This window comes from Crocuta crocuta, unplaced genomic scaffold (genome assembly GCF_008692635.1).
Source record: "Crocuta crocuta isolate KB4526 unplaced genomic scaffold, BGI_CrCroc_1.0 scaffold174, whole genome shotgun sequence".
In the NCBI taxonomy this organism is placed as follows: domain Eukaryota; kingdom Metazoa; phylum Chordata; class Mammalia; order Carnivora; family Hyaenidae; genus Crocuta; species Crocuta crocuta.
Window position 1 is genome coordinate 3,093,210 of NW_027530330.1, and position 25,537 is coordinate 3,118,746.

The 25,537-nt window shown below is 36.7% G+C and overlaps 1 long non-coding RNA gene across 1 annotated transcript in view; it reads right to left on the reverse strand.

The window, feature by feature from the left end:
* Window positions 1-25,537, reverse strand: part of LOC144232787 (uncharacterized) — a 57,222-nt gene that overhangs the window by 27,814 nt on the left and 3,871 nt on the right. Inside the window, exon 2 of the long non-coding RNA XR_013335515.1 lies at window positions 17,790-17,835. This is a non-coding gene — a long non-coding RNA (uncharacterized LOC144232787). The remainder of the gene's footprint in view (window positions 1-17,789; window positions 17,836-25,537) is intronic.

Genomic DNA, 25,537 nt, shown 5'->3' on the forward strand with positions numbered 1-25,537 from the left:
TTTGTCAAAAATCAACTGGTACATACTTACTATTTAAAGATGGCAATATTCCAAATATTGATCTACAAATTCAACACAATCCCTATGAAACATCCCAGTTGTTTTATTCTTTTTTTTTTTTTAATTTGACAAGCTGATCATAATACACATGTAGAACTGAAAGGAATCCAGAACATCCAAAATGATTTTGCAAAAGGAGAATGAAGTATAAGGAATCATTCTTCCTGATTTTAACATTTACTACAAGACTACAGTAATCAAGACAGTGTGGACCTGTATTAAGGAAAGACATAAAGACCATAGGAATTAAAAGTCCAGAAATAAGCCCTTACACTTATGGTCCATTGAATTTCAACAAGGGTACCAAGTCCATTCAATGGAAAAATAAAAATATTTTCAAGAAAACATTCTGAAAAAGCTGGATATCCACATGCCAGAAAAAAAAAATGAAGTTGGAACTCTTCTTTATACCATACATAAAAATAAACTCAAAATGATCATAGACCTAGATGTAAGAGCTAAATTTATAAAACTCTTAGAAGAAAATATAGGAGTAAACCTTCATGACCCTGAATTAGACAAAGCCTTCAGAGATGTGACAACAAAGCACAGTGAGAGAAGAAATATTAGATAAGTTGGACTTCATCAAAATTTAAAACTTTGTGCTGTACAAACTATATCATCAAGAAAGAAAAAAGATAACCTATAGAATAGGAGAAATATTTATAAGTCATAAATCTGACAAAGGAATTATATCCAAAATATAAAGAACTATTACAACTCAATAATAAAAAAGACAAACAATCCAAGTAAAATATGGGCAAAGGATCTGAATAGACATTTCTTCAAAGAAGATACACACATAACCAATAAACACAGGAAAAGATACTCAACATAATAAACCATTAGAAATATGCAAATAAAAACCATAATGAGATACTACTTCGTGTCCATTAGGATAGCTATAATGAAAAAGACAGATAACAAGTATTAGTAAATACATGAAGAAATTGGAAATCTCATATGTTGTTTGTCATAATATAAAATGGTACAGCCACTTTGGAAAATTTCTTGGCAGTTCCTCAAAACGTTAAACATAGACACCTAGTAATTCTACTCTTACGTATATATCCAAGAAAAATGAAAACATGTGTCCACACAAATACTTGCACACAAATATTCGTGCAGAATTATTAATAATAACCAAAATGAGAAAACAACTCAAGTGACCATCAATTGATAAATGGATAAATGAATGTGATATATTCTTACAATGGAACATTATTCTGCTAACTGATTTTTTACACATATATAAAAACAACTCAGTGAGGAAGCCTTTTCCACAAATGATTCAGGAGCCATCAGACACCCAAAGTCAAACATTTGAATCTCAATCTGGGCCTCGTTATCATATACAAAAATTAGGTCAGAATGATTCACAAAATTAAATGTAAAAGTATAAAAATTTTGGAAAAAAAACACAGGAGAACATTTTTAAGATCTAGGACTAAACAAAGACTTTTTAGACTTTATACCAAAAACAAAATCTATAAATATAAAACCTGATAAACTGCACCACATCAAAATTTAAAACTTCTGTGTATTAAAAAACCCTTTAGGGGTGCCGGGGTGGCTCGGCTGGGCGTCCGAATTCAGCTCAGGTCATGATCTCACAGTCGTGAATTCAAGTCCCACATTGGGTGCTGTGCTGACAGTTCAGAGCCTGGAGCCTGCTTCAGATTCTGTGTCTCCCTCTCTCTCTGCACCCCCTCCCCCCCACTCATGCTCTGTCTCTCAAAAATAAATACTAAATTTTTTTTTTTTAAAACCCTTTAAAGAGGATGAAAAGACAAGCTACAGATTGGATGGAAATATTTGTGAAACATATATCCAACAAAGGATTAATATCTACAATCTACAAACAATTGTCATACTCAACAGTAATAAAACAATCCAATTAGAAAATGGACAAAAGACATGAGCAAACATTTCACTGAAGAGCTTAGAGAGACAGCAAACGTACACATGAAAAGATGTTCAAAACTGTTAGCAATTAGGGAAATGCAAATTAAAACCAAAATGAGATATCACTACATACCTATCAGGATAGCTAAAATAAAAAATAGTGATGACATCAAATACCGATGAGCATTTGAGAAACTGTCACCCATACATTGCTGCTGGAAATGTAAAATAGTACAGCCATCCTTTAAAATAACTTGCCAGTTTCTCATGAAACCACACACATAACCATATGACCTTGCAATTGCACTTGGGGGCGTTTATCTAAATGAAGTACAGTAGATGAAGTTTAATATAAGGCACAAGGCTGAGAGAGGCTGCCTGTTGTCAGCTGTAGCCGTTCTGCCTCTCTTCCTAACTTTAGTTCAGCCTGAATACTTTTTCCTTGAATAATTTGGACAAAAATGTATGGATAGAAGAAGAGAAAAAAGAGTAGTGAGCTTTATCTTAGATTGTGCAGTGACATTCCTAAACGTATGTTTTCCATAGCATTTATATTTTGATAGTTCAGTAAATAAAATATAACATATGGAAAATATTAAAATGCAAAGTACCAAGAATGTAAAAGTTGTTGTTCTTTATAAAAGCAGTACTTTTTGCTAGAATTTTATTAAACAACATGCATAAGTTCGAAGTTGTAGAATTTTGATTGCAGACGATATTGCACATACATATTTACCTTTTGAGATTTGCCAGTGTGTTTATAAAACATACTTTTATTAATGGTTATGATGATATGGTATATTCTAATCTTACCAACAGGGATTCTATTAGATTCTATTAGGCAAACATTTTATTTTATTTTATTTTAATTTTATTTTATTTTATTTTATTTCTTTATTTTTATTTCCGAGAGAGAGAGACAGAGAGAGAGAGACAGCAAGAGCAGGGGAGGGTCAGAGAGAGAGGGAGACACAGAATCTGAAGCAGGCTCCAGGCTCTGAGCTAGCTGTCAGCACAGAGCCCGACGCGGGGCTCGAACCCACGAACTGTGAGATCATGACCTGAGCCGAAGTCAGACGCTTAACCGACCGAGCCACCCAGGCGCCCCTAGGCAAACATTTTAGTGATACATGTTTGGAAAAGAAGTCTCTTGAGACAAAAATGCTGTTTCCTTAATTGTCACCCAAGCATGAGAGAGTCCACCCGACCCCCAGTTCTAAAATGTAGTAGGGTTATATGAAATGTCTCTTATTCGGTGTAGATAACATTTTTTTTTTTTTACTTTGAGCATTCTGAGTTTGTATTTTGCCTGAGCTATAATTTCAGAATAACACACATCACTTTTGCATATTTTTGTAGTGTTAGTTCTAAATAACTGTTTTGTAAACATGTTTTAATTTTTATTAGTTTCATAAAACATTTTCTAACAATACAATTTTGTGGCCAAAAGTGATTGTGGAGGAATTTTAACATACTCTCTCATCATATTTGTGAAGAAACTACTCTTACCAATAGTTCAGACAGTGGAAAGGGGTAGCCACTAATCCATTAGTTTTCTCCCTCATTTGCATAGGTATTTCATAATTACTTGTGATTATTTCATTTTCTGTCACCACATCCTGAGTGGCCACAGGAGATGTGTTAACGCAATCTTTTCTCTTGCCATCCTTTGCAGACTGCTCACCTGAAGCCGATGACCCTTTCATATTTATTAAACTCCACAAGATGTGTTCACCTTTGAATGCTTGGAATGGAAGGAGTTACTTTCAAGAAATGTGTTTTCAAAGGCAGCAGGACGGGAAGGAGTGAGCAACAGCCTGGTGAGCAAAACACTAAGACTTCCGTTGTCGTCTCGACCTCTGTGACCCCTACACTTGACTTCCCTCAGCTGCAAAAACACAGAAAGCTGTGTTATCCTTGCTCATGCATGGACGTGAAAAGGAAATGACGCAGCAAAAATGAGTGGACACGAAGTCTTGGGGAAGGAGGGGGGTTGAGAATCACAGGACCTACACCCTGTTTTCTGCCATCAGGACTATGTGGCCACATGACGCTTCCATATCTTTATCACAAAATGGCCCTAATCACAACAAAAATGAACTGAATCAGACTTTTTAAAAAAGGAATACTTCCAAGGGTCCTTTAAAAATAAATACAGGCTGAATTAATTTGATGTATTATTATAATTATCAAATAAATAACAGCATAAACTCTGACCTCATAAATCACTTTTCTAGGTTTGAATAGGAACCAAATAAATATTTAGTCTTAAACCTAACATTCTTAGTCAAAGGAGGTTTAAGGTTTTACTCGTTTGGAAAACCGATTACCAAAAAACAAAAGAGCTTCTTTGGGGACATTAGTTATTGGACATCAACCTTTAAAAACAAAGCTGTGATAATACACTGAAGTGAATCAGAACCCAGTGGACTATGTTCTGTCAAAAATGATTTTAGAAACACAAAAATGATTACTCAGATATGATCAAAATTTCAGGAAAGACAAATATGAAACCTATCCTATGCTGTTATTTTGGTGTTAAAAGTTTTGTAGTAAAGTGTTCATAACTGTGTTAAATAATTGAGAGAAGACTAAAGATGCCACTGAAAACATGTAGGAATTACTTTTAACTTGGAAATATCTGTTACCAAAAATTGGCTGGTATTATTGTCATTTTTTAAACTCAAAGATTTTTAGTGACTCCAGCAAATCAAGAGCTTAAAATCCTTCTTTAGATGTGCTGTGAATTCTAACATATAACACCTCAGGTCAATAGGAGTTAGGAATAGTAACTGAGTAAGCTTAAAAATGAAATACATTTTTCAACTTATCTGCTTCTTTTCTTGATACACGACTACAAAACGCCACATGCTTATTGACTGTCTCTTCTGAATATTAATAAAAATATGATAAAAACATAATCTTGTTTTATTCTACCAACTGCATTAAGGCTGCAACACTTTCTACATAGATGGTTTTCACATTATATGGCTATATTGACACTAAATTATTTTCAGGAAGAGTTCAAGTGACTCGAAGTCAAAGCAGGCCTGAAAGGGAAGTGTCTGTTCGTTTTACCCACACCATCTCAAGTCTGATATTGTAGTTCTCTTTTCCTTGCTGAGCTGCTTGCTTTTTCATAGAAAATGAAATTATGTGGTGAGGCGCTGGGGTGGCTCAGTTGGTTGAGCGAGAGACTCTTGATTTCGTCTCAGGTCATAATTCCAGGATCATGGGATGAAGCCTGGCATCAGGCTCTGTGCTGGGCGTGGAGTCTCCTTGGGATTCTCTCTTTTTCTCTCTCTGCCCCTCTCCCCAATTCATGTGCTCTCTTTCTAAAATAAATTAAATTTAAATTAAAAAAAATTATATAGAAAGTGAAAAAAAGAGTAAATGTGTATTGCAACTTTAAAAAGGAGATTGAGGGACAAAAGAAAACCACTCATGGGAAACAGAAACTATAACAGAGAATTGGAATACAAAAATGCAGGGGGAAAAAAACAATTTCCATGCTTAACTCAAACATACCTTTTACCACAGTAATTGTATAAACTGAAATTGTAACCTAAGTTTTGCCTAATTATACCTTAAAATAGAAGACACAGTGATAATTGAATTTATGCCATAGTTAAGTGATGGCTGTTTCACATTACACTACATCATCCATGCTACTCTGGAGCACTTATTTCCAATCAATGTTAACTCTATATAGAAGGAAGAAAGGTCTTCAGCAGTCTGTTCATGCAATCTTCTTCCACTGAATGAGTGAAATGGTACCTGGGCAAATGTTTGATACAGTTTCAAAGTGTGGGATATCAAAATTAGAGCTTATATTTGTGAAACTTAACTGTTATGGCATTGAATAATAAAATAATTTAAAAAACAGATATGAAACTAAAATTCATTCATTCATGGAGCTACAGAGACAAATCATGATAACTTCTAACAAAAAAAGCTAAAGCATTTTTTTCTATTGTTTACCCACTGGTGTCAAAGGAGTCCAGAAACTAATATTTCTGGCATATTCTATGTTACAGGACCTTGTAAATACTTTCTCATTTAGTCCTTACAACAATTGTATGAGTCATCTTTTATTATTTTTACTTTACAAATGAGGAAACAGAGACACACAGACAATTTTCCTAAGTAGAGGACAGGGAAGTGATTGAAATTCATTTAGCTCAAAGACATTTTTCAGCAAAACTTCTGAGAAATGTGATAAGAAGAAAATTATCAAGTGGTATTATTTTTTTAATGTATTTTTCCCAATGTGTGACTGGTTTCAAATTATAAGTCACATCACCTAAATAAGGGTCAGCAGATGTTTACAAAGCAATTATATTTCAGAGTCAGATCAGCGCAAGGAAAAACTGACCACTCCATAGGGATAACTACCATTTGAAATAATGTTCTATATCATTCACTAGCACTGCTTCAATTGTTTTTTTTTTAACAATAGAGGCCCTTTAAATTCTCTAGAATATTTAAAACTTTGTTTTATTTATAATTTTAAAAATCATATTGATAATAACCTCAAAATCATTAGTTAATTGCAAGAACAACAATTAACTAATGAAAACAGAAACCAACACAATACTTAACTGATGTGTTCACACAAAGTAAAAGGCAAAAGATATCAAGATATAAGGTATAAATGAAGTTTCTTGGAAGGAGAGAAAGGCCTGGGAGAATTTATTTATCTGCAGTACATGGAAATAGAGACATGCTAAATATTTTTAATAGACTATATGAATCAGAATTATACCCTAATAAGCAGCATTTTAGCTTCAGGAAAAGAAATTTTCTGTCATATATAATTAAATAACAATGTATTATGAAGTGTTTATTATACACAAAGAAAAATCCACCTCAGGAATAATTTAACAACATATGAGCAAAACTCAAGCATTGAAAACTGCAGAACACTGAATAATTTAAAAAGGCCTAAATGAATGAAAAGATACACTATATTTATGAGTTAGAAGAATAATTCTTGTTAAAAGGTCAATTCTCCCCAGATAAAAAGCCAAGATGATTTGAAGTAGGAGATAGAAAGCGAAAAGATTCTAAAATTTTATTAAAGTAGGGCTTTCTGGGTTGCTCAGTTGGTTAAGCTTCCAACTTCAGCTTAGGTTATGATCTCATGGTTCACTGGTTCAAACCCCTCTTTGGACTCTGTGCTGACAGCTCAGAGCCTCGAGCCTGCTTCAGGTTCTGTGTCTCCTTCTCTCCCTGTCCCTCCCCCACTCACGCTCTGTCTCTCTCTCAAAAATAAATAAACATTAATTTTTTTTTAATTTTATTAAAATATCAAGAACACAGAATAACCAAACAGTTGTTTGGGTTGTTTTTTGTTTTTTGCTTTTTTGGTGGGGGGGGCAGTGAGGCACAAATTTGAAAGACTTTTAAGATACTGATTTTAGGACCTACTAGATTAATTACTTACAGTAATTAAGACATTGGTGTATTGAAAGTAAAAACAGATAAATAGATCGATGTAATAGACAATACGCTAGAAAGTCTACAAATAGACAGACATATATATGATTGACTAACTTTCAAGAGATATAGCAAAGTAATTCTATAGGAAAAGGATAGTGTTTTCAACAGTGGTCAACTAGGGATTAGCTGAGGACAAACTAACCTCATTGCTCATATCATACTACACAAAAACATTAATTTAAAATGGATCATAGACACAAACATAAAAAGACCTCACCAAATTTAAAATCAGGTGCATGTAGAAAGATTCCATTATGAAAATGCAAGCCACAGTCCTGGGGAAAATATCTGTACTTTACATATCTGGCAAAGCATATGTATCCTGAATATATAAAGAACTTTTACAACTCAATAGTAAAATAAAACAAAACATTGTAAATGGCAAGATTTTGAGTAAATATTTCATAAGATATATGAGTAGTCGAACAAGCCCAGGAAAAGATGCTCAACGCAGTAAATTACCAAACAAATTCAAACTGAAACTATAATAGGATATCATGACACATCTTATAAAATAGGTAAATTTTAAAAGGCAGACAATATCAGTGCTGACAAGGAGGCAGAGCAATAAAGATCTCAAACATTACTGGTAAAAGTGTAAAGTTAATATAATAATTTTAGAGAACCATTTTGCAATTTCTTAAAGTCAAACATTAGTTACCATGCTACCCGGTAATAAATAAAAACAGATGTCTAAAGAAAACTTGTAAATGAAAGCTTATAACTGTTTTATTGAAAGTAGAAGCTTGAAACAATACAAATGTTCACCAGCTATTGAATGGATAAATAAGTAATGGTATATGCATACAATGGAATACCAGTCACAAATTAAGAGATTCAGGTTACTGATATGTACAACGTGGATAAATCTCAAAAATATTAAGCTCTCAAAAGAACCCAGACACAAAAGTGTGTATATTGTATGATCCTAGTCAACGAAATTCCAGAACAGGCAAAATTAATCTACAGTGGCAGAATGGAGGTCAGTGATTGCTAGGGTTTGGGGTGGGTAGGGAGGAATTAACTACAAAGCGATAGGAGGAAATTTTGGGAACTTACATTTGTGGATAATGAAAATGTTCTATATCTTGATTGGACTGGTGTTTGTGTAAGTATATTTGTTTGTCAAAATTCATGTACGCTTAATATAAGTACAATTTATTATATGTAGTTATTCCTCAATAAAGTCTATTTAGAAAAACCAAACAGCACCCTGAGTAAAGTAGATATAGAATGTCACTGAGACTTGTTTTCTTGGTCAGAGCTGGAAAAACATGTTGTGTTTCCAAAGTGCCTTTCAGTCCCTTCTTATAGAACTTTTTGTTGTAATTGTTTTATCATCTGCTTACAGAGTCTAAAATCTTTTTATCCCTCACCTTTATTTTTAAAAAAAATTTTAATGTTTATTTATTTTTGAGAGAGAGAGCACAAGCCAGGGAGGGGCAGAGAGAGGGAGACACAGAATCAGAAGCAGGCTCCAGGCTCTGAGCTGTCAGCACAGAGCCTCAACTCACAAGCTGCAAGATCATATCAGAGCTGAAGTCAGAAGCTCAACTGACTGAGTCACCCAGGTGCCCTCTCATTAACATATTACTTCATTCAATGCTTCAATGATCCTGAGAATTACGTAGGTCACAATTGCCATTTTACAGATGAGAAAACAGGAGCACAGAAAAATATTGTACTTTGCCCAAATTCACAAAACTATTTTATAGTAGTCCTAGGAATTAAACCTGAGTAGAATATGATATCCTACACTGATCTATCATACGATAAAGAATGTTCTTTAAGGTATATGGCTACTTTATATAAATTTTGTATAAATTTCAGAGCTGTGTCAGTTTTTTCAGAAGGCAGTGAAAGCATTTGGAAGGCTAGCATATTCAAAAAGTTAACATATGCTTAATTTCTTTGGCAGTATGATTATTATTTAATTATTTAATGATTAAATAACATATGTGGTAGGTACAAAGCACAATATAAAAATTCAGGTGTGCAAACTCCACACCCGAAAAACAAACAACCCAGTGAAGAAATGGGCAGAAGACATGAACAGACACTTCTCCAAAGAGGACATCCAGATGGCCAACAGACACATGAAACGATGCTCAGCATCCCTCCTCATCAGGGAAATACAAATCAAAACCACATTGAGATACCACCTCACGCCAGTCAGAGTGGCTAAAATGAGCAAATCAGAGAACTCTAGATGCTGGCAAGGATGTGGAGAAACGGGCACCCTCCTACACTGTTGGTGGGAAGGCAAACTGGTGCAGCCCCCCCTGGAAAACAGTGTGGTGGTTTCTCAGGAAACTAACAATAGAACTCCCCTATGACCCAGCAATAGCACTGCTATGAATTTACCCAAGGGATACAGAAATGCTAATGCATAGGAGCACATGTACCCCAATGTTCATCACACCACTCTCCACAATAGCTAAAACATGGAAAGAGCCTAAGTGTCCATCAACGGACGAGTGGATCAAGAAGATGTGGTTCATCTATACCATGGAATACTACATGGCAATGAGAAAGAATGAAATCTGGCCATGTGTAGCAAGATGGATGGACCTTGAGGGTGTTATGCTGAGCGAAATAAGTCAGGCAGAGAAGGACAAATATCATATGTTTGCACGTATAGGAGGATTAGGAGTAACATAACGGAGGACCATGGGGGAGTAGAAGGGGGGGAAATGGTGGGGGAAAGGGAGAGAGGCAAACCATGAGAGACTCTTGAATTCTGAGAAACCAACTGAGGACTGATGGATGTGCGGGGGAGGCAGGAGATGGGCATGGAGGAGGGCACTTGTGGGGATGAGCACTGGGTGTTATATGGAAACCAACTTGACAATAAACTATTTGTAAGAAAATAAATAAATAAATAAATAATTTAAAAAAATAAAATAAAAAATAAAAATTCAGGCGTGTACAAAACGCAATTTATTTTTTTATTACTCAATATATTTTCTATAACAAGCTTCGAAGTAGTCAGATCACAGAAATGTAATATTCATTAATATCCCTGTCACTGTGGTGGACATCTGGCCCTTGTGTTCCATTCTATACTTGCTGGCATCTCCTGAGAACAGCTAAAAACTACATCATTCATTTTCCATGGATTTCTGTTCAAACAGGTCACTGCTAAGTCATTGGTCCTCCTGTTCAAGAGGCCCCTCCGTTTACACTGTGTAGGCTACCTCCCATGTCTTTTTAGGTATGTGGGGTCATTCTGCTGCTCCTCATCTTAGAAGTCACAGAGACCTACAGGATGGGGGACTATCTGTGATCTCTCATTATTTTCTCACTCTTCTTAGTTTCAGGGGATATTTATATTTCTCAGGTACTAACCTGGCGTTTGTGGAAAGTGTGTGTTGTCATAAGTTGAACAGAGACGTTTATCCACTTAAATTCATTTTGTCTTTTTCCTGGACTAATATTCCATCCCCCTTTGCTGAAAGGTGTAACCATGTAACTGAGTTTTAACTGATGGGATATGTGTGCTGAAATAATATGGGTTACTTCCAGCCTAGCCCCCAAACCTTCCACGCATGCTCTTCTATGTTCTTTCTCCCTCTATTGTCATGACACCGACAGGTAAGACCCTGGCAGCTGCATATATATAAACTGTACAAGCTGGAAGGGACCTTGCTTCCTAAATGTGAATCATAATCTGGAATACCCACTAGGACTGATCAAAAAATAAACTTCAGGGGCACCTATGTGGCTCAGTCATTTAACCATCCGACTCTGGATTTTGGCTCAGGTCATGATCTCATGCTTTGTGGCTTCAAGCCCTATGTCAGGCTCTGTGCTGGCAATGTGGAGCCTGCTTGGGATTTTCTCTCTCTCTCTGTCCTGTCCCACTCATGCTCTCTCTCTCTCTCTCTCGCAAAAACAAATAAATAAACTTGAAAAGCAAAGCAAAGCAAAGAAAGAAACTGTGGCACCTGAGTGCCTCAGTTCCTTAAGTGTCCAACTCTTGGTTTTGGCTAAGGTCACGATCTCACAATTCATGAGTTCAAACTCTGCATCAGGTTCTGTGTTGGCAGTAGGGAGCCTGCTTGGGATTCTCTCTCTCTCTCTGCTCCTCCTGAACTTGTGTTGTCTCCGTTTCTCTTTAAAAAAAAATGGATAAACTTTAAAAAAAATGAAAGAAACTTTTGTTTTTGTTTAGCCATTACTAGATTAAGTCTGTTTCTTACCAAGGGGTAGTACATCCTAACTAATACACAGACCCATCAGATTAAGATGTTAAAAATTGGCTTCTAGTGTATAAAACTGATGTCTCCATGGGGTGTTGGGGAAGAGAACACAGGTACTACCTGCACTCCAATCCCTCAAACCTGCCTGGAATATCTCAGTGACCTCCTAAGTTCATTCTGGAGAGACGCTGTCTCTCTTTTCCTCAAGGCTCACATTATTTATCCACGCGTTGCTTCTCCATCTTACTGCCCTCTATCCCCCAGCTCCAGGAAGCTTTATTATTTCAATGGGCAGGCAGAAAATTTTGTGTTACTCACCAAGTACTCCTTTAAAAAAAACAAACATGTTGCAGAGGTTAAAAGATTATTAATTGATTAAATATTTTGGAAACAAATAAGGAAATGAATAAGTAATGCTCTAGCTGACTGAGAGAAGAATACAAAAAACAGCAAATATGGGAGAATCTCTGTTAATATTTCCAAAAGTTACCCCATGACATTTGCCGTCATCTGTCAAATAGATCACACACCTAAGAACAGCATTGTCTCTTAGGGTCTCAGTAATAAGCTTGAGTTCTACCCAAAATTTGGAGAACTGTGACTTTTGAAAATTATTTATTTTTATAGTAAGGAATTTGGTCAATGAACTATTATATATGCCAGTCACTGTTCTAGGTATGAAAATCTTCAGAAGTACAGGGATGCCTGGGTGGCTCAGTTGATTAAGTGTCTGACTTTGGCTCAGTTCATGATCTCACAATTGGTGGGGTTGAGCCCAACATCGGGCTCTGTGTTGATAGCTCAGAGCCTGGAGCCTGCTTCAGATTCTGTGTCTCCCTCTTTCTCTGCACCTCCCTGCTTATGCTCTGTCTCTCTCTCTTCCTCTTTCAAAAATAAATAAACATTAAAAAATTTTTTTAAATCTTCAGAAGTACAAACACTTGTAGTAAATAGCCAACAATCTCTATTTTAATCCAAAATACAAATACCCTATGGAGGTATCCTCCCTCCTTCAAACATGATTCACACTGATATGGTAGAGCAAGACAAAGACTACGGCAAATTTTTGTATTTCTCCACAGATGTTTTCATTAAGCTCACTTAATGTGCACCTGAAAATATCTAAGTGTGGCTGTTAGGTGAAAAGATGAGTGTTACTTGCATTGCTCCTAAAAATAGGACCCCTCAAGTCCAGTTCTTGACCAGAGACACATTTTCTCTTCTCTCCATCCTCTGCAGAAGTACTCAAGAGGTTTTGAGATAAAGGGCTCAGATATCTAAGAAAATTGCCAACTGCCTCAAATTCTCTTACAGCCAGGCTCCCCCCTTAAACTGAGTAAAGGAGCACACGTTCCAACTGTATGCTTGACACACATTTGGACAAACTACAGTTTGCTGATTAAATATGCAGAGCAAATTTTAACACTGGTCCCAGGTGATATGTTGGGTGTTAAGTTTCCTAAAATAATTTTTTTACCGGTTTCTCAGTCATAATTCTATCTTAGTATTAAACATCAATCCATATTGTGCAAATTCTCACCCCAGCTGGCTAAGTGGAGACAGCGAGAAATGGAAATCAGATATGATTCTCATGTTAAAATATGAAAATTGTAACTTCGATGATGGAACACTGGACAACTGAGGGACAGGGGATTTTTAGGTTTCTGGGGAACTTCCTTCTTCCAAGAACAACTTGATTTGCATGGGTTGGGATATTTTAAGGTTATGAGCTGTGGGTTAAAATAAAAGCTTGGGGCTCACAAGTCTGGTAAAACCATAAAGTTCTGTTTTAAATGGAATTTCTGGCAACACCAAGATATGTACCGCTTTTACCTGAACCCATGATGAGAGAATTCAAGTTTGCAGATGGATAGAGAAAAGTAATAAACAAATAGCACTTGTTTATTACATAACCAAGCAGGCAGGCAATCACACTGCTTCCAGGTCTGCCCAGCACTTCAGCAAGAATCCTGGAGAAAGGTTCAGTGAGCCACTACTATTGTCTTAGCCAGTTTCTCCCCCAAAAGTTTGGGCATTTCCATCCCATCGTCCCGAGGGAGGGCATAGGGGTAAGTCTGCATATTTGTGGACAATATGGTCATGGCTGGGAAATACCATTGTGAGAACATGCTGGTTACAACAGCCAATGCAAAATTTCACCATATTCAGTCAAATTAATCCTGTCTCCCTTCTGTCACTTTTTTTTTTTTTTTTGGCTTTTTAAATAACTTCCTTTCCATCCTACTCCCATGTGGCTCCCATGTGGCTCCCATGTGGCTCTTTTTTTTTTTTTTAATACCTTTACGATTAATCACTGAAAAACTCATTCTCAGTTTGGAAAGATGGATAAGAGTCACTTTCCACTATTTCTCTCACTAAGTACAGCTAAATATCCTGGACACGAGCTATAACAAACAAAGGCTCTGAATGGTGGAAAGAAGAACCTAAGCTTGCTAAGGACTGTGGACCCAAGGACTGATACCATGGTGAGATCCCTGGGTTTTCCTTCAGCTTCATAGATCCCAGAGTTATAACCGAAAAAGCCAGCAATCAGGAAATGCTACTGGGCACAGACAACTGTCTCCCAGCAAGTCCCTTTTTCTCCACCCAAAGGAGCAGGAAAGGGGTATCTTAGACAATAACAACTCAACAGCAAAGAAACACCACAGGAAAAGCTTCCATTCCCTCTGGGACCCCTCTGGGTCAACACAGGCTGAGTGAGAAGTCTAGACTTACACCCTGACCCTGCTGTCGAGGTACCCCTCCAACCCCCACACTTGGTGGTGTTGGAGAAGACTGAGTGAGGAGGATGGAAGTCCATCTACTTCCAGCATTAATGAATTCTACCCTACTCCACAGGTGTCCATGGACTCTGGACTTCTATTCCCACACTGTGGTAATAAAGTATCCTTCCTCCTCCATGTTTCAGTGGAGAGTCAGAACTCTTACCACTGCTCAGAGGTAATGAAACCACCTCCACTCCTGCCCCACATGTCAGTGGAGGCCATGCAGGAAGCAATAAGCAGGCATTCTACACAAGGGAGGTATCAGCAAAGGTTTAGTGGAAGGCCTGAATTTTCACCCTAACTCAGAAATATTGAGGTACCCTTTAATAACCCACTCCCTGACCCCAACTATGGTGTCAATAAAGGCCTGGCAGGAAACACAGATTTCTACCTCCTCCTAGCAATAAGGAAGCAATGCTTATAATCCTTGCCAGTGTTAGAAGAGACTTAAAAAATAAAAGATTTATAGAAGATACAGTTTTGTAACATAATATTGGCAATGTCCAGAATATAATCACAAATCACTCATTCATACTAAGAACCAGGAAAATCTCAGCTTAAATGATAAGACAGTCAATAGATATCAATAGCAAGATGCCACAGATGTTAGAATTATCTGACAGAAAGAATTTAGTATCATTCTCATTTAGCAGATTTAGTGAAAACACTAGTTTCTCAGTGAGATGTGAAGCTCAATTAAAATAAGTTTAATGAAACATAATTCATATGTAATGAAATGTGTTTGTAAAAATGGTCACTCACCAACAATCATAAAGAAGTTGATGACAGCATTTAATGATGGCATTTTACAAAATAACACTGCAATATAGGTTAAAAAAATTAAGAATCAGGGCAATAAAGTATCCATGTTTTACTTTATCTACATAAATTATTATCAAATCATTGTCAACTGAGTTATATGGATTGGGGTTCATTTGTTCATAAATATTTACTTACATGTTCTCCTTCACCATCCCTCCCAACGTTGCCTTTACATCCCATAATCATTTACAATGATTTATTGCTAATAAATTAGAATTGCTTACAAATTAGAATTATTCAAATACAGTCGAACACAGTTATGAATACTAATCTTTGAGAATGGAACCTACTGAAGATGTATTATTAGTCAGGGAAACAGAATCAATAAGATCAATTGATCTATCTACCCATACATCTATCATATCTATGTATTTACATGTCCATAACTATTTCTATATATTGAGACAGAGAGAGAGAGATTATTAAGAATTGGTTCACATGATTATGGAGACTGAAAAGTCCCACCATCTGCTGTCTGTAGGCGAGAGACCAGGAAAACTGATGATGTAGTTCAGAGTCCAAAGACTTAAGAACCAGGACAACATGTGGTGTAAGTCCCAGTCAGAGGAGGGGAGAAAATCCGTGTCTGAATACAGTCAGGCAGAAGGGGCAAATTCTCCCTTCCTCCACCTATTTTGTTCTATTCAGTGTTAGATGATACACATCCATTTTGGGGAAGACAATCTGCTCTACTGAGTCTATCAATTCAAATGCTAATGTCAACTGGAATCTCTTTCATAGACACACCCAGAAATAATGTTTAGCTGAATATCTGGGCAAGTTCCAGTCAAGATGATACACAACACAAAAGACAAGTAAGCCATCAAACTTTAAGTTAAATAACTAATTTTGTATTTGCTCCAAACTTTTACCTCCTTGAAAAGTTCTCAGTATCTAGCTCCTTGAAAAACAAGCCCCAAATTATTTTACTGAGTCTGATAGTCTTTAAGATACCATTTCACTACAAATAGTATTTCTTCTTTCTCTCTTTTTATAGTCAAATTTTATTGAGTCCTTATTTATGAGATAATGTCATGATTCAGAAGTAATATAAGACTTTTTATATATTGTTTTTCCCTCCAAGATAAGACCATAAAAGTTCTCATAAACCTCTCCACTCTTAAAAGCAAGATTTGGCACACCCTGCTAGGGTTTCAAAACCATTGGATAGTTTCAGTTGTGTGATCATTTGTCTTAATAGGATGTCTTTCACCTGGTTTTTAATCTCAGGAGAAAAAAAATTGCAGATAACTAAATTTTTTATTTAAACAAATATAAAAAGATAAGTTTTCTCTTGCTCCACTTTTACCAGTTTTATTTGGAATTTTGTAATCTCAGAGATGGGTCCTATTAGGAAAAAGGAGGAGGATATTCAACTTGAATATAAAATGAAAGAAGAGGAAAGGAAGGAAAGAAGGAAGGGAGGGAGGGAGGGAGGAAGGAGAGGGAAGGAAGGGGGAAGGAAGGGAGAGAGGAAAAGAGGAAAGAAGGGAGGGAGGGAGGGAAGAAAGAAATTCTTCTGTTATGCAGCAGCTCTAACATGTTACCATATTTGTAAGAAATTTTTTCTTGTCTTATAAAACAAATAAAATCATCTGACTGAACCATCTAACTGTGAATAAGTTCTTGAAAACTGCCCGAAACACAGAAAGTGGAACTTTTTTATCCTGGACTCCATAGTATTACAGAGCTTTCTCTGGTAGAGTACACTGATTATAATTCTTTCCAAATTAGCAAACCACAAAAATGTAGGAAGCAGAAAATTACTTGCAAGCAAAATGAAACCAGTTTTTACAGTAATTAAAAGATGAAGAGTTTGGGCGAATTAATTTAAAGAGGGAGAATCTACTTAATTAGATAACAACACTATTATAGAAATTTTACAGAAACCAGCATGTGGTAGGCAGCCCACGCTCAACTCTCTGGTATCTGAGACATCCACCCTTCCAGCTATACAGTTTAGAAGGAAATATGAGATGCACACACTTTAGCTTTACTCAGGCTGTAAATTATAAATGATTTCTGCTTAAATTATAAATAATTGTGTGCAAAATTGGGAAACATGGTAGTAATGTTTGGAATCTCTTAAACCTTTATAAATTAACTCTGAGATAAGATTAATCCTTGTGTTATTAGGAAAGCTGGAAATCTTAGCACAAAAATGAAGAACGATATAAAATATTCTTTCTGATTTTTAGGATTCAGCCATATTTCAGTGTAACATTTCAGGAAGGAGCAAATCTTTGCTCCACTGAGTTCTCTCGCTTTGGTACTCCCGCCACCACAAAACAAACTCTGGACAATAAGGATTCAGAACATTACCAGGGTAGGATAAACACCAGGATTTCCAGAGAAAGGCCTGGGAGGTGGCAGCTGCCTGAAGTTCTAATAATATTCAGATCCATTCGGACAGGAGTTCGTTTTTCTACAGATGATATCTAGAACCTGTTATTTTATAGTAAATCCCAATAGTCACAGAGAGCTATGAAGGATAAATTGTTCATTGGCCCACCTGTTGAGCAGTGCTCTGTCACTTCGACAGCTTGTAAGGATCATTTCTGAAAGTAGAATTGGAACAATTTTACGGGAGTTAAATGACATTAGAAAAAGCTAAGTCAAAACAGAAATCCGTATGGAACAGCTTTTATGTACTACTTTACAGTTTACAATGTGTTGTACATGCAACCTTAGCCGATGGCCTGTGTATTCCCTTCCAATCGTGCTGGATGGGATACAATTCCCTGTCTAGATGAATCAGCAGTACATAAAAAATCAGCTTGGCCTTAACCATGCAAATACAATCTGAAGTCAATTTTTAAGAAACCACAGATTTTCCCCTTAGGGAATGGACTGTTTGCGGGCAGGCTGTCTCTTATAAGAAAACTATTCTCCAACAAAGCATTTTCACAGGCAAAAACTAAGAATTCCAGTATTTTCATGGCATAAATGCACCTAAATATTTCAAAGAAATAGTCCAAAGCTGAACATGAACTATTTTCTACTTTTGGCAGTTAAAACACCTATGTGAAGCCCTATGTAAAAATTCTTCAAGGACTGATATTCCTGATTCATAAATCAATGGATTCCAGGTCTTTTAAAAAAATCCTTTGCTTTCACCTAGGAAAAAGAAAGCAATCTCACTTCACTCATGCCACTTATCAGCTGATTACTTTTCACTTCGAAATCTACCCTCCTTTGCCTTATTTATGATATTGGAGATGGACCCTGTAAGCATATCTCTTTCTCAGGTAACACAATGTTAAGTGTTGTCAGCAGATGGCTGGAGAGAAGAGTGCAGGAAACACGAGGCTTTGCTCCAGTGTGTTTTTCTCTGCTTGCCCCTGGGGTTCACAACAACCAGCAGTGCATGAGACGCCCAGTGGTGCTCTCTCCCCACCAGTGAGGTCTGCTGAATGGCATTCCCCATGGACAACTTCCTCTGGCATTTCGGAGGGCAGCCTCCCAGCAAATTCCATGAAGTAATACTTCCCTATGGACAGTTTTCCAAGCACCCGGAAAATGGCTTCTGACAATTTGGCTGCTATGTACCCCAGAGAACCTCACAATCCAATGGGTTGTGGCCATACCCATCACCACTCCATTGGAGGGGATGGGTGCCTCTTCCAGATTTGTTTATTTGTGCTTTGCTTCTTAGGCTTAGAGGTAATGGCTTCTCCTGTATCTGTTTTTGTATTATTCTTTAGGGTTTTTTTTTTTTTCCTGAGGCAAGTAATCTAGATTGGTTGGTAGTTATTAATTCTTTACACTAAACTTTCTTTGTTAAAATTATGTGATTCCCATCTGCTTATTGGACCCTGAATGATGACCCAATTTTTAACTCAATAGTACCTGCCAATATAAGTACAGTTTTGTACTTTTGTACTTGTACAATTCCAAACTTGTACAAGTTTATTTAGTTTCCAAAAAAAAAAAAATCATGGTATAATAACGAATAAAAGCTAAAACACTACCTTAAGAAAACATGATCCCACAGTTATTCTTTAAGTAGACATTTAAAAAAATTTTTAATGCTTTTTATTTATTTTTGAGCGTCGGAGAGAGACAGCGTGAGCAGGGGAGGGTCAGAGAGAGAGAGAGTGAGAGAGAGAGAGAGAGACGCACACAGAATGTGAAACAGGCTCCAGGCTCTGAGCTAGCTGTCAGCACAGAGCCTGACGCGGGGCTCAAACCCACGAACCGTGAGATCATGACCTGAGCCGAAGTTGGACGCTTAACCGACTGAGCCACCCAGGCACCCCTAAGTAGACATTATTTTTAAAGTATCCACTTACTGCCAACATAAATATGCCATTTAACAGAATAAATATCATCAAACTAATTTGTTGATCTTTGCCATCGGAAAGAAAATTTAATTGAGTGGGAAATGTTGAAATATCTTCACAGGTATTGATCAGTAAAAAGGCCAAACAAAATGAAATCAACTCTGTACTTTTAAAAAGAAGTAAATTTGTTTACATGTTATTTTATATAACCTAAAATATAAACCTTTCAGATGGAATGCTGCCAGTGGTCTTACTAATTAATTGTAGACATTTTAAAGCACATGGAGCAAAGAACCTGGGATAATATTCAGAGATATTAAGGACAACTTTTTCCTTTAGCCAAATGAATATGTAGGTTAGCATTTTCTTTTCATAACTCTCCCTCCCTCTCCTCCAGGTGAAGAATACCCCAGCAGGATGTCAGAACTTAGTTTTGTAACTTGCTGTGGATTCAAGTTTATTTAGTTGCAAGCAACAGAAACTTGCAATGTCCAACTTAAGCAAGTATGAAATATATTTTAATTTTTAGAGGCAGCTTACAATATTAGCAGGAAGTCAGGCTTTGGGAAGAGTGAGGGAAAGGCTTGGAAGAAGAGCTTCTCTGGAGTCCCAGGCAGCAGGCATACTCAGTGAAGGATCACTAAGATTCTCTGAGTATATTTGTTTCCTGTGACAACTGTAACAAGTTATCACAAACTTGGTGGTCTCAAACAACAGAAATTTATTCTCTTACTTTCTTAGGGGCCAGAAGAACAATGTCAGTTTCCCTGGGCTGAAATCCAGGTATTGGCAAGTCTTTGCTTCCCCTAGAAGCTCTTGGGGAGAATCCATTCTTTTTCTCTTCCAGCTGTTGGTGGTTGCTGGTATTCCTTTGCTATGGTCCTATCTCTTCAGTCTCTGCATCCATCTTTACATGGCCTTCTCCTTTTCTTGTTTTTTCTTCTGTCTCAATTTTCTTCTCCCTCTCTCATAAGGACACTTGTGATTACATCTAAAGTTCATTCAGATGATCCAGATTAAGCTCCAATGTCAAGATCCTTAATTTAAGCACAAATGCAAAGACTCCTTTCCTATATAAGGTAATGTTGGTATGTTCTAGGGATTAGGACCTATTATCTGTGGGAAATTTTCCTTTTGCTTTTGGGCCAGCCTCTTGTTTGCCCCAACTGGTATGTTACCACCTCAGAATTGTCACTGTGTTTTACAAATGCTCAGGCATAAGACCACTGAGCAAATTCTGAGTCAATTCAAATAAAGATCAGTCCTTTGAGGTGGGCTTTCCCAAGTAGCTTCCAGAGAAGTGAGGTAGTAACAATTATCTGGGGATGAGGCTTCTTGGAGAGTACCAAACCCATTCTGCCCCCTTCAGTGGTTACAGAGCCCCTGGTTTTCAAGGCTACGATGGAGCAGGAGAAGGAGACAGGAATAGGGCAGGTTAAAGTGCCAAAGAGCTCATTCTTCTTACCAAGATTGTCATTTTTGATGAATATGCATTTCTCAGACTGTTACAATACTTTAATTTCCAGAGTGTTGAAAACAAAGTTGGTTTTGATCATTTTCTCTAATGTTCTCATAGTTTTTAGGGAGGAATATATTTTTGGAAGTTCTTATTCCACCATTCCAGGAGGATTTTTTTCTCCCATATATTTACTTTATATTTTGCTTTTCATTCTTTCTTACATTTCTCATTGCCATTTAAAATTTTCTACTTTGCCATCGAATTTCTTCAATCTATTTAAACACTTATTGTAAAGTCCTTATATGATTTTTTCATGATCTAGATCTCCCATGTATCACTTTCTATCTTTCCTTATCATTTAAATTCAAGGTCATGTCTTCTTTCATGCTAATTTTTGTTTTTATTTGCTTTATCTGATTCAGCTTGCTTGATATTGTATAGAAAGTTTGAAGAGTCGATATCAGGCACTGAATGACGTATCTTTTATTGCTAGCAGGCAATCCAGCTAAAGGTGCTAGCAATTCACATTCCTTAGCTAGCTCTCCAATGCTTTCACATAACCATATGTACTTTCTTGTGTGCAGTGCTTGTTTTTTTCCAAACAAGAATGACTGCTCTGAAGCAACCGATTATATCATTCCCAGAAATAAAAACTCCATTCAAAATTTTAGTTCTTGACCTTAGGCTTCTGAGTTGAGTTGGAGAGTTATTTTTGTTTGTTTTGTTTTTGTTTAGGTTGACCTCAAGGAAGAGTCACTTCCCACTGGGTTTATGGAATCCCAAGAAGAGAAAGTTGGTGTCTTCCTGCCACTGGAGACCACCTTGGTTAGAATCAAATATGGTGACCCACTCTTTTTGTGTGTGGTGCCCAGAGTTGCATTCTACAAAGTTTCTCTTCCATTTTTAAGCAAAGGAAAGATTTGAGAACACTTGCACTAAAAGAAGAGACTAAAAAGATCATCCAAACATCGACTGGAATATTAGTTTGCTGGGGGGCGGGGGGGGGCGCATAACAAAATATGACAATTTGAGTGGCTTAAAAATGGAAATTTATTTTCTCATGTTTTCAGAGACTAGAAGCCCAAGAAAAAGTTTTTGACAAGACTGGTTCCTTCTGAGGCTTCTCTCCTGGATCTGCAGATGTCCATCTTTTCCCTGTGTCTTCACATGATCTTCCACCTCGACATGTCTGTATGTATATTTCTTCTTCTTATATGGTCACCAATCATACTGAGCCAGGGCCCATGTTAATCATTACATTCTCTCTTAGTTACTCCTTTAATAACTCTACTTGCAGATAGTCACACTCTGAGGTAATGGGGAGTTAGAACTTCAACATGAATTTTAAGGAAACATAATTCAACACCTGGTTTAATGGATCTTGGCTCTCAAGGAGAGATATCATTATTTTGGGGTGCCTGGGTGGCTCAGTCAGTTAAGCTTCCGACTTTGGCTCAGGTCATGATCTCTCGGTTCGTGGGTTCCAGCCCTGCGTCGGGCTCTGTGCTGACAGCTAGCTCAGAGCCTGGAGCCTATTTCACATTCTGGGTCTCCCTCTCTCTCTGACCCTCCCCTGTTCATACTGTCTCCCTCTCTCTCTCTCTCTCAGAAATAAATAAAGCATTAATTTTTTTAATAAATTAAAATAAAATAAAAAGAAGTATCATTATTTCTATATGCTGGAGATCATTACAACTTAGAGTCAAATCCAGAGAGCTCCTATAGAGCCTTCAGGAAATGGCTCTTCAAACTACTAAACTCTGTGATAAAGCCTAGGGACAACTTCCCCAGGGAATGTCAATGGATTCTTATGGCTAAGTCCCTGAAACTGCCATACTTTCTGCCCTTTCAAGGCCTGGGTGTTTGTTATTTTCTTCAAAGTAATGAGATATCTCAGTATTTTTTGAAAACTATATTTTTTTCCTGAGGGAGAAAATGAGGGCACAAGTGAGTAAGGGGCAGAGAGAGAGAGAGGAAGAGAGTGAAGCAGGGGTCACCCAGGCTCATATTTTACCCAAAGTGGGGCACGAGTTCACCCAATGCGGTACTTGAACTCACAAACTGAAATCATGACCTGAGCCAAAGTCTGATGCTTAACGACTGAGCTATCCAGGTGCTCAGAAAGCTTTTTTTTTTTTAACTTTAAACTATCTTATCTTAATTTTTTAATTTCAGAAAATAGAAACTTAAAAATGCTTTCACTTTAGCAGACTTTAAAAAATAAGTAAAATACTTATAACTTTTCAAAAGAATTTACACCATTCCATTAAAGACTAACCCTATGGGGAGCATACGTCTTCAGATTCCGGACTGTGTAAGTATCACAAGCATTAAATTACCAAAATAAAGACCTCACACTGTAAACACCTAATCTCTAGGAGAAGCTAATTTTTTTTAATGTTTTATTTATTTTTGAGAGAGAGATAGACAGAACTCAAGTAGGAGTGGGGCAGAGAGGGAGAAGGAGACACAGAATCAGAAGCAGGCTCCAGGCTCTGAACTGTCAGCACAGAGCTGGATGCGGGGCTCAAACCCATGAACTGAGAGATTATGACCTGAGCTGATGTTGGATGCTTAACCAACTGAGCCACCCAGGAGCCCGAGGAGAAGTTAATTTTTTTTTTTAATTTAAATAGTAGCAAATTTATTTAACATACATTTTTCAAACATCTACCATGTAACTTTGCATAGTTTAAAACAGGCTTTGTGGTGGTTACCAAACAAACAAAATAAACCCCACTAATCCATGAGCCTATCTTCAAAGGGTGTATAATCCAGTTGGGGAAACACTAAGAACATGAAATGTTACATGGAATGCTGAGATTCACCCTTACACTGAGGCCATACTATCCTCTGAATTATAACTATAACACACCATTATGTATTGTAATGCCAAGGCAAATATAAAGATTATTAAAATGTAAGGATAATTAAGACTACATTCAATTCAACAAGAAATAGCTGGATTTCCAGCAAGGCCAATCATTTATGATAGATAGTTCAAAAGAGTAGCTAAAAGTAGAAAATATTTTGAGTGCAAAATAAAGGTTTGTAATGGTTATAATGATAGGTCCTACATTCCTCTTTCAATTCCAGAACAAGAACAGTTTCTTTTTTCATATGTCTAATTATAAGAGTAAAGAAAAAGATTCCGAGAAAAAATGTTTAAAAACATTTTGTCTATCCTATTCTTCTGATTGATTGTGTAGTCTTATATAATTCCAAAGAATAAGACAATAAAATGCAGTCACTTAGTACGTACTTTTTTGTAAAATGTGAATTAAAGCAACATGACATAAAGGATTAAGGTGTTCATAATAGTGCCACCTTAGAAGAAAAAGTAAAACAGCTTTTAAAATGAAAGTACATATATTTGAGCAAGTATATTAGCCTTTTCTTCTTTTTCTACTCTATTTAAAAGAAAAAAAATATTCCCTAAATACAGTATTATGACACCACCTACTGGGAATTTAGAAGACAACAATCACGTTATTGCAGTGTAACTATCCCTTCTTCAACTATAAGCGCTTTTAAAATTATCAATAAAGTGATCAAAAGGCAAATATACACACAATAGTAAAGGCATGGAAAATTTTGACAAATTTGTTAGTAAATTTTCACATAAGGGGAGCCTCTAGTATAACCATTTCTTTTCGCTTTTTTGAGTACTACTAACCAGGATGAACATACCTACATGAACTAGTTTGGATTGATGAAACTGACTATAGACATTTATTAACCAGAACACGCATTTATTAGCTTCTCATAAGAGATAATTGCTTGTAATATGAATTTCGTTCTATTTTTGCATCAATATACTTGAGAAACCTAATCAAATTTAACTGGATAAACATTTATCACCAATTGCATTTTTCTGGAAGCTCACACTGAGGCAGAGTTTGTATGCAGAAAACAGATGATCACCTGTGTGACTGATAGGGGAAGCTAGGACTGGATGGAGAGAGAAGGCTAAGAGTGAGGGCCAAAGCCTTCACCAAACCAGTAGAGGAACTCTGGAGCATACATGACCCAGTACTGGGTCAAAATGGCATGGCCTTTATTTACTCCATGCATCTGTGGGACCCCAGTGAGGGCAATGCCCTTGGATGAAGCAAGCACTCTTCACTGAGGTAGATCCATAGGACCTGCCAGCAAGAAGTGTCCTCTACAAAGGGATCTAGGGGGTAGCTCCCCTCTGTTCCCACCTCAACATGGGATACAAAGAAGTTCTAAAGATATTTTAAGAACAAATTTATTGGAAGTTTTATCAATCTGATAAATGTGATCACATCTATCTTGCTATTTCAACCCTTCTACTTTGCAAATTTCTTCCTTTCCTAATGTATAACTGGCGTCAAAATGGAGGCAAATTCTTTCCAGCATCAACACTTGAAAGGACTTTGATGCCAATTTCTGCAAATGTTTATATTTACCTTTTGGTCATGGATTATATAAAATCAATTAAAAAATCATGTTGCTCAGGGCCAACACTTTTGATTTTCTATTTTCAGTCCTTCT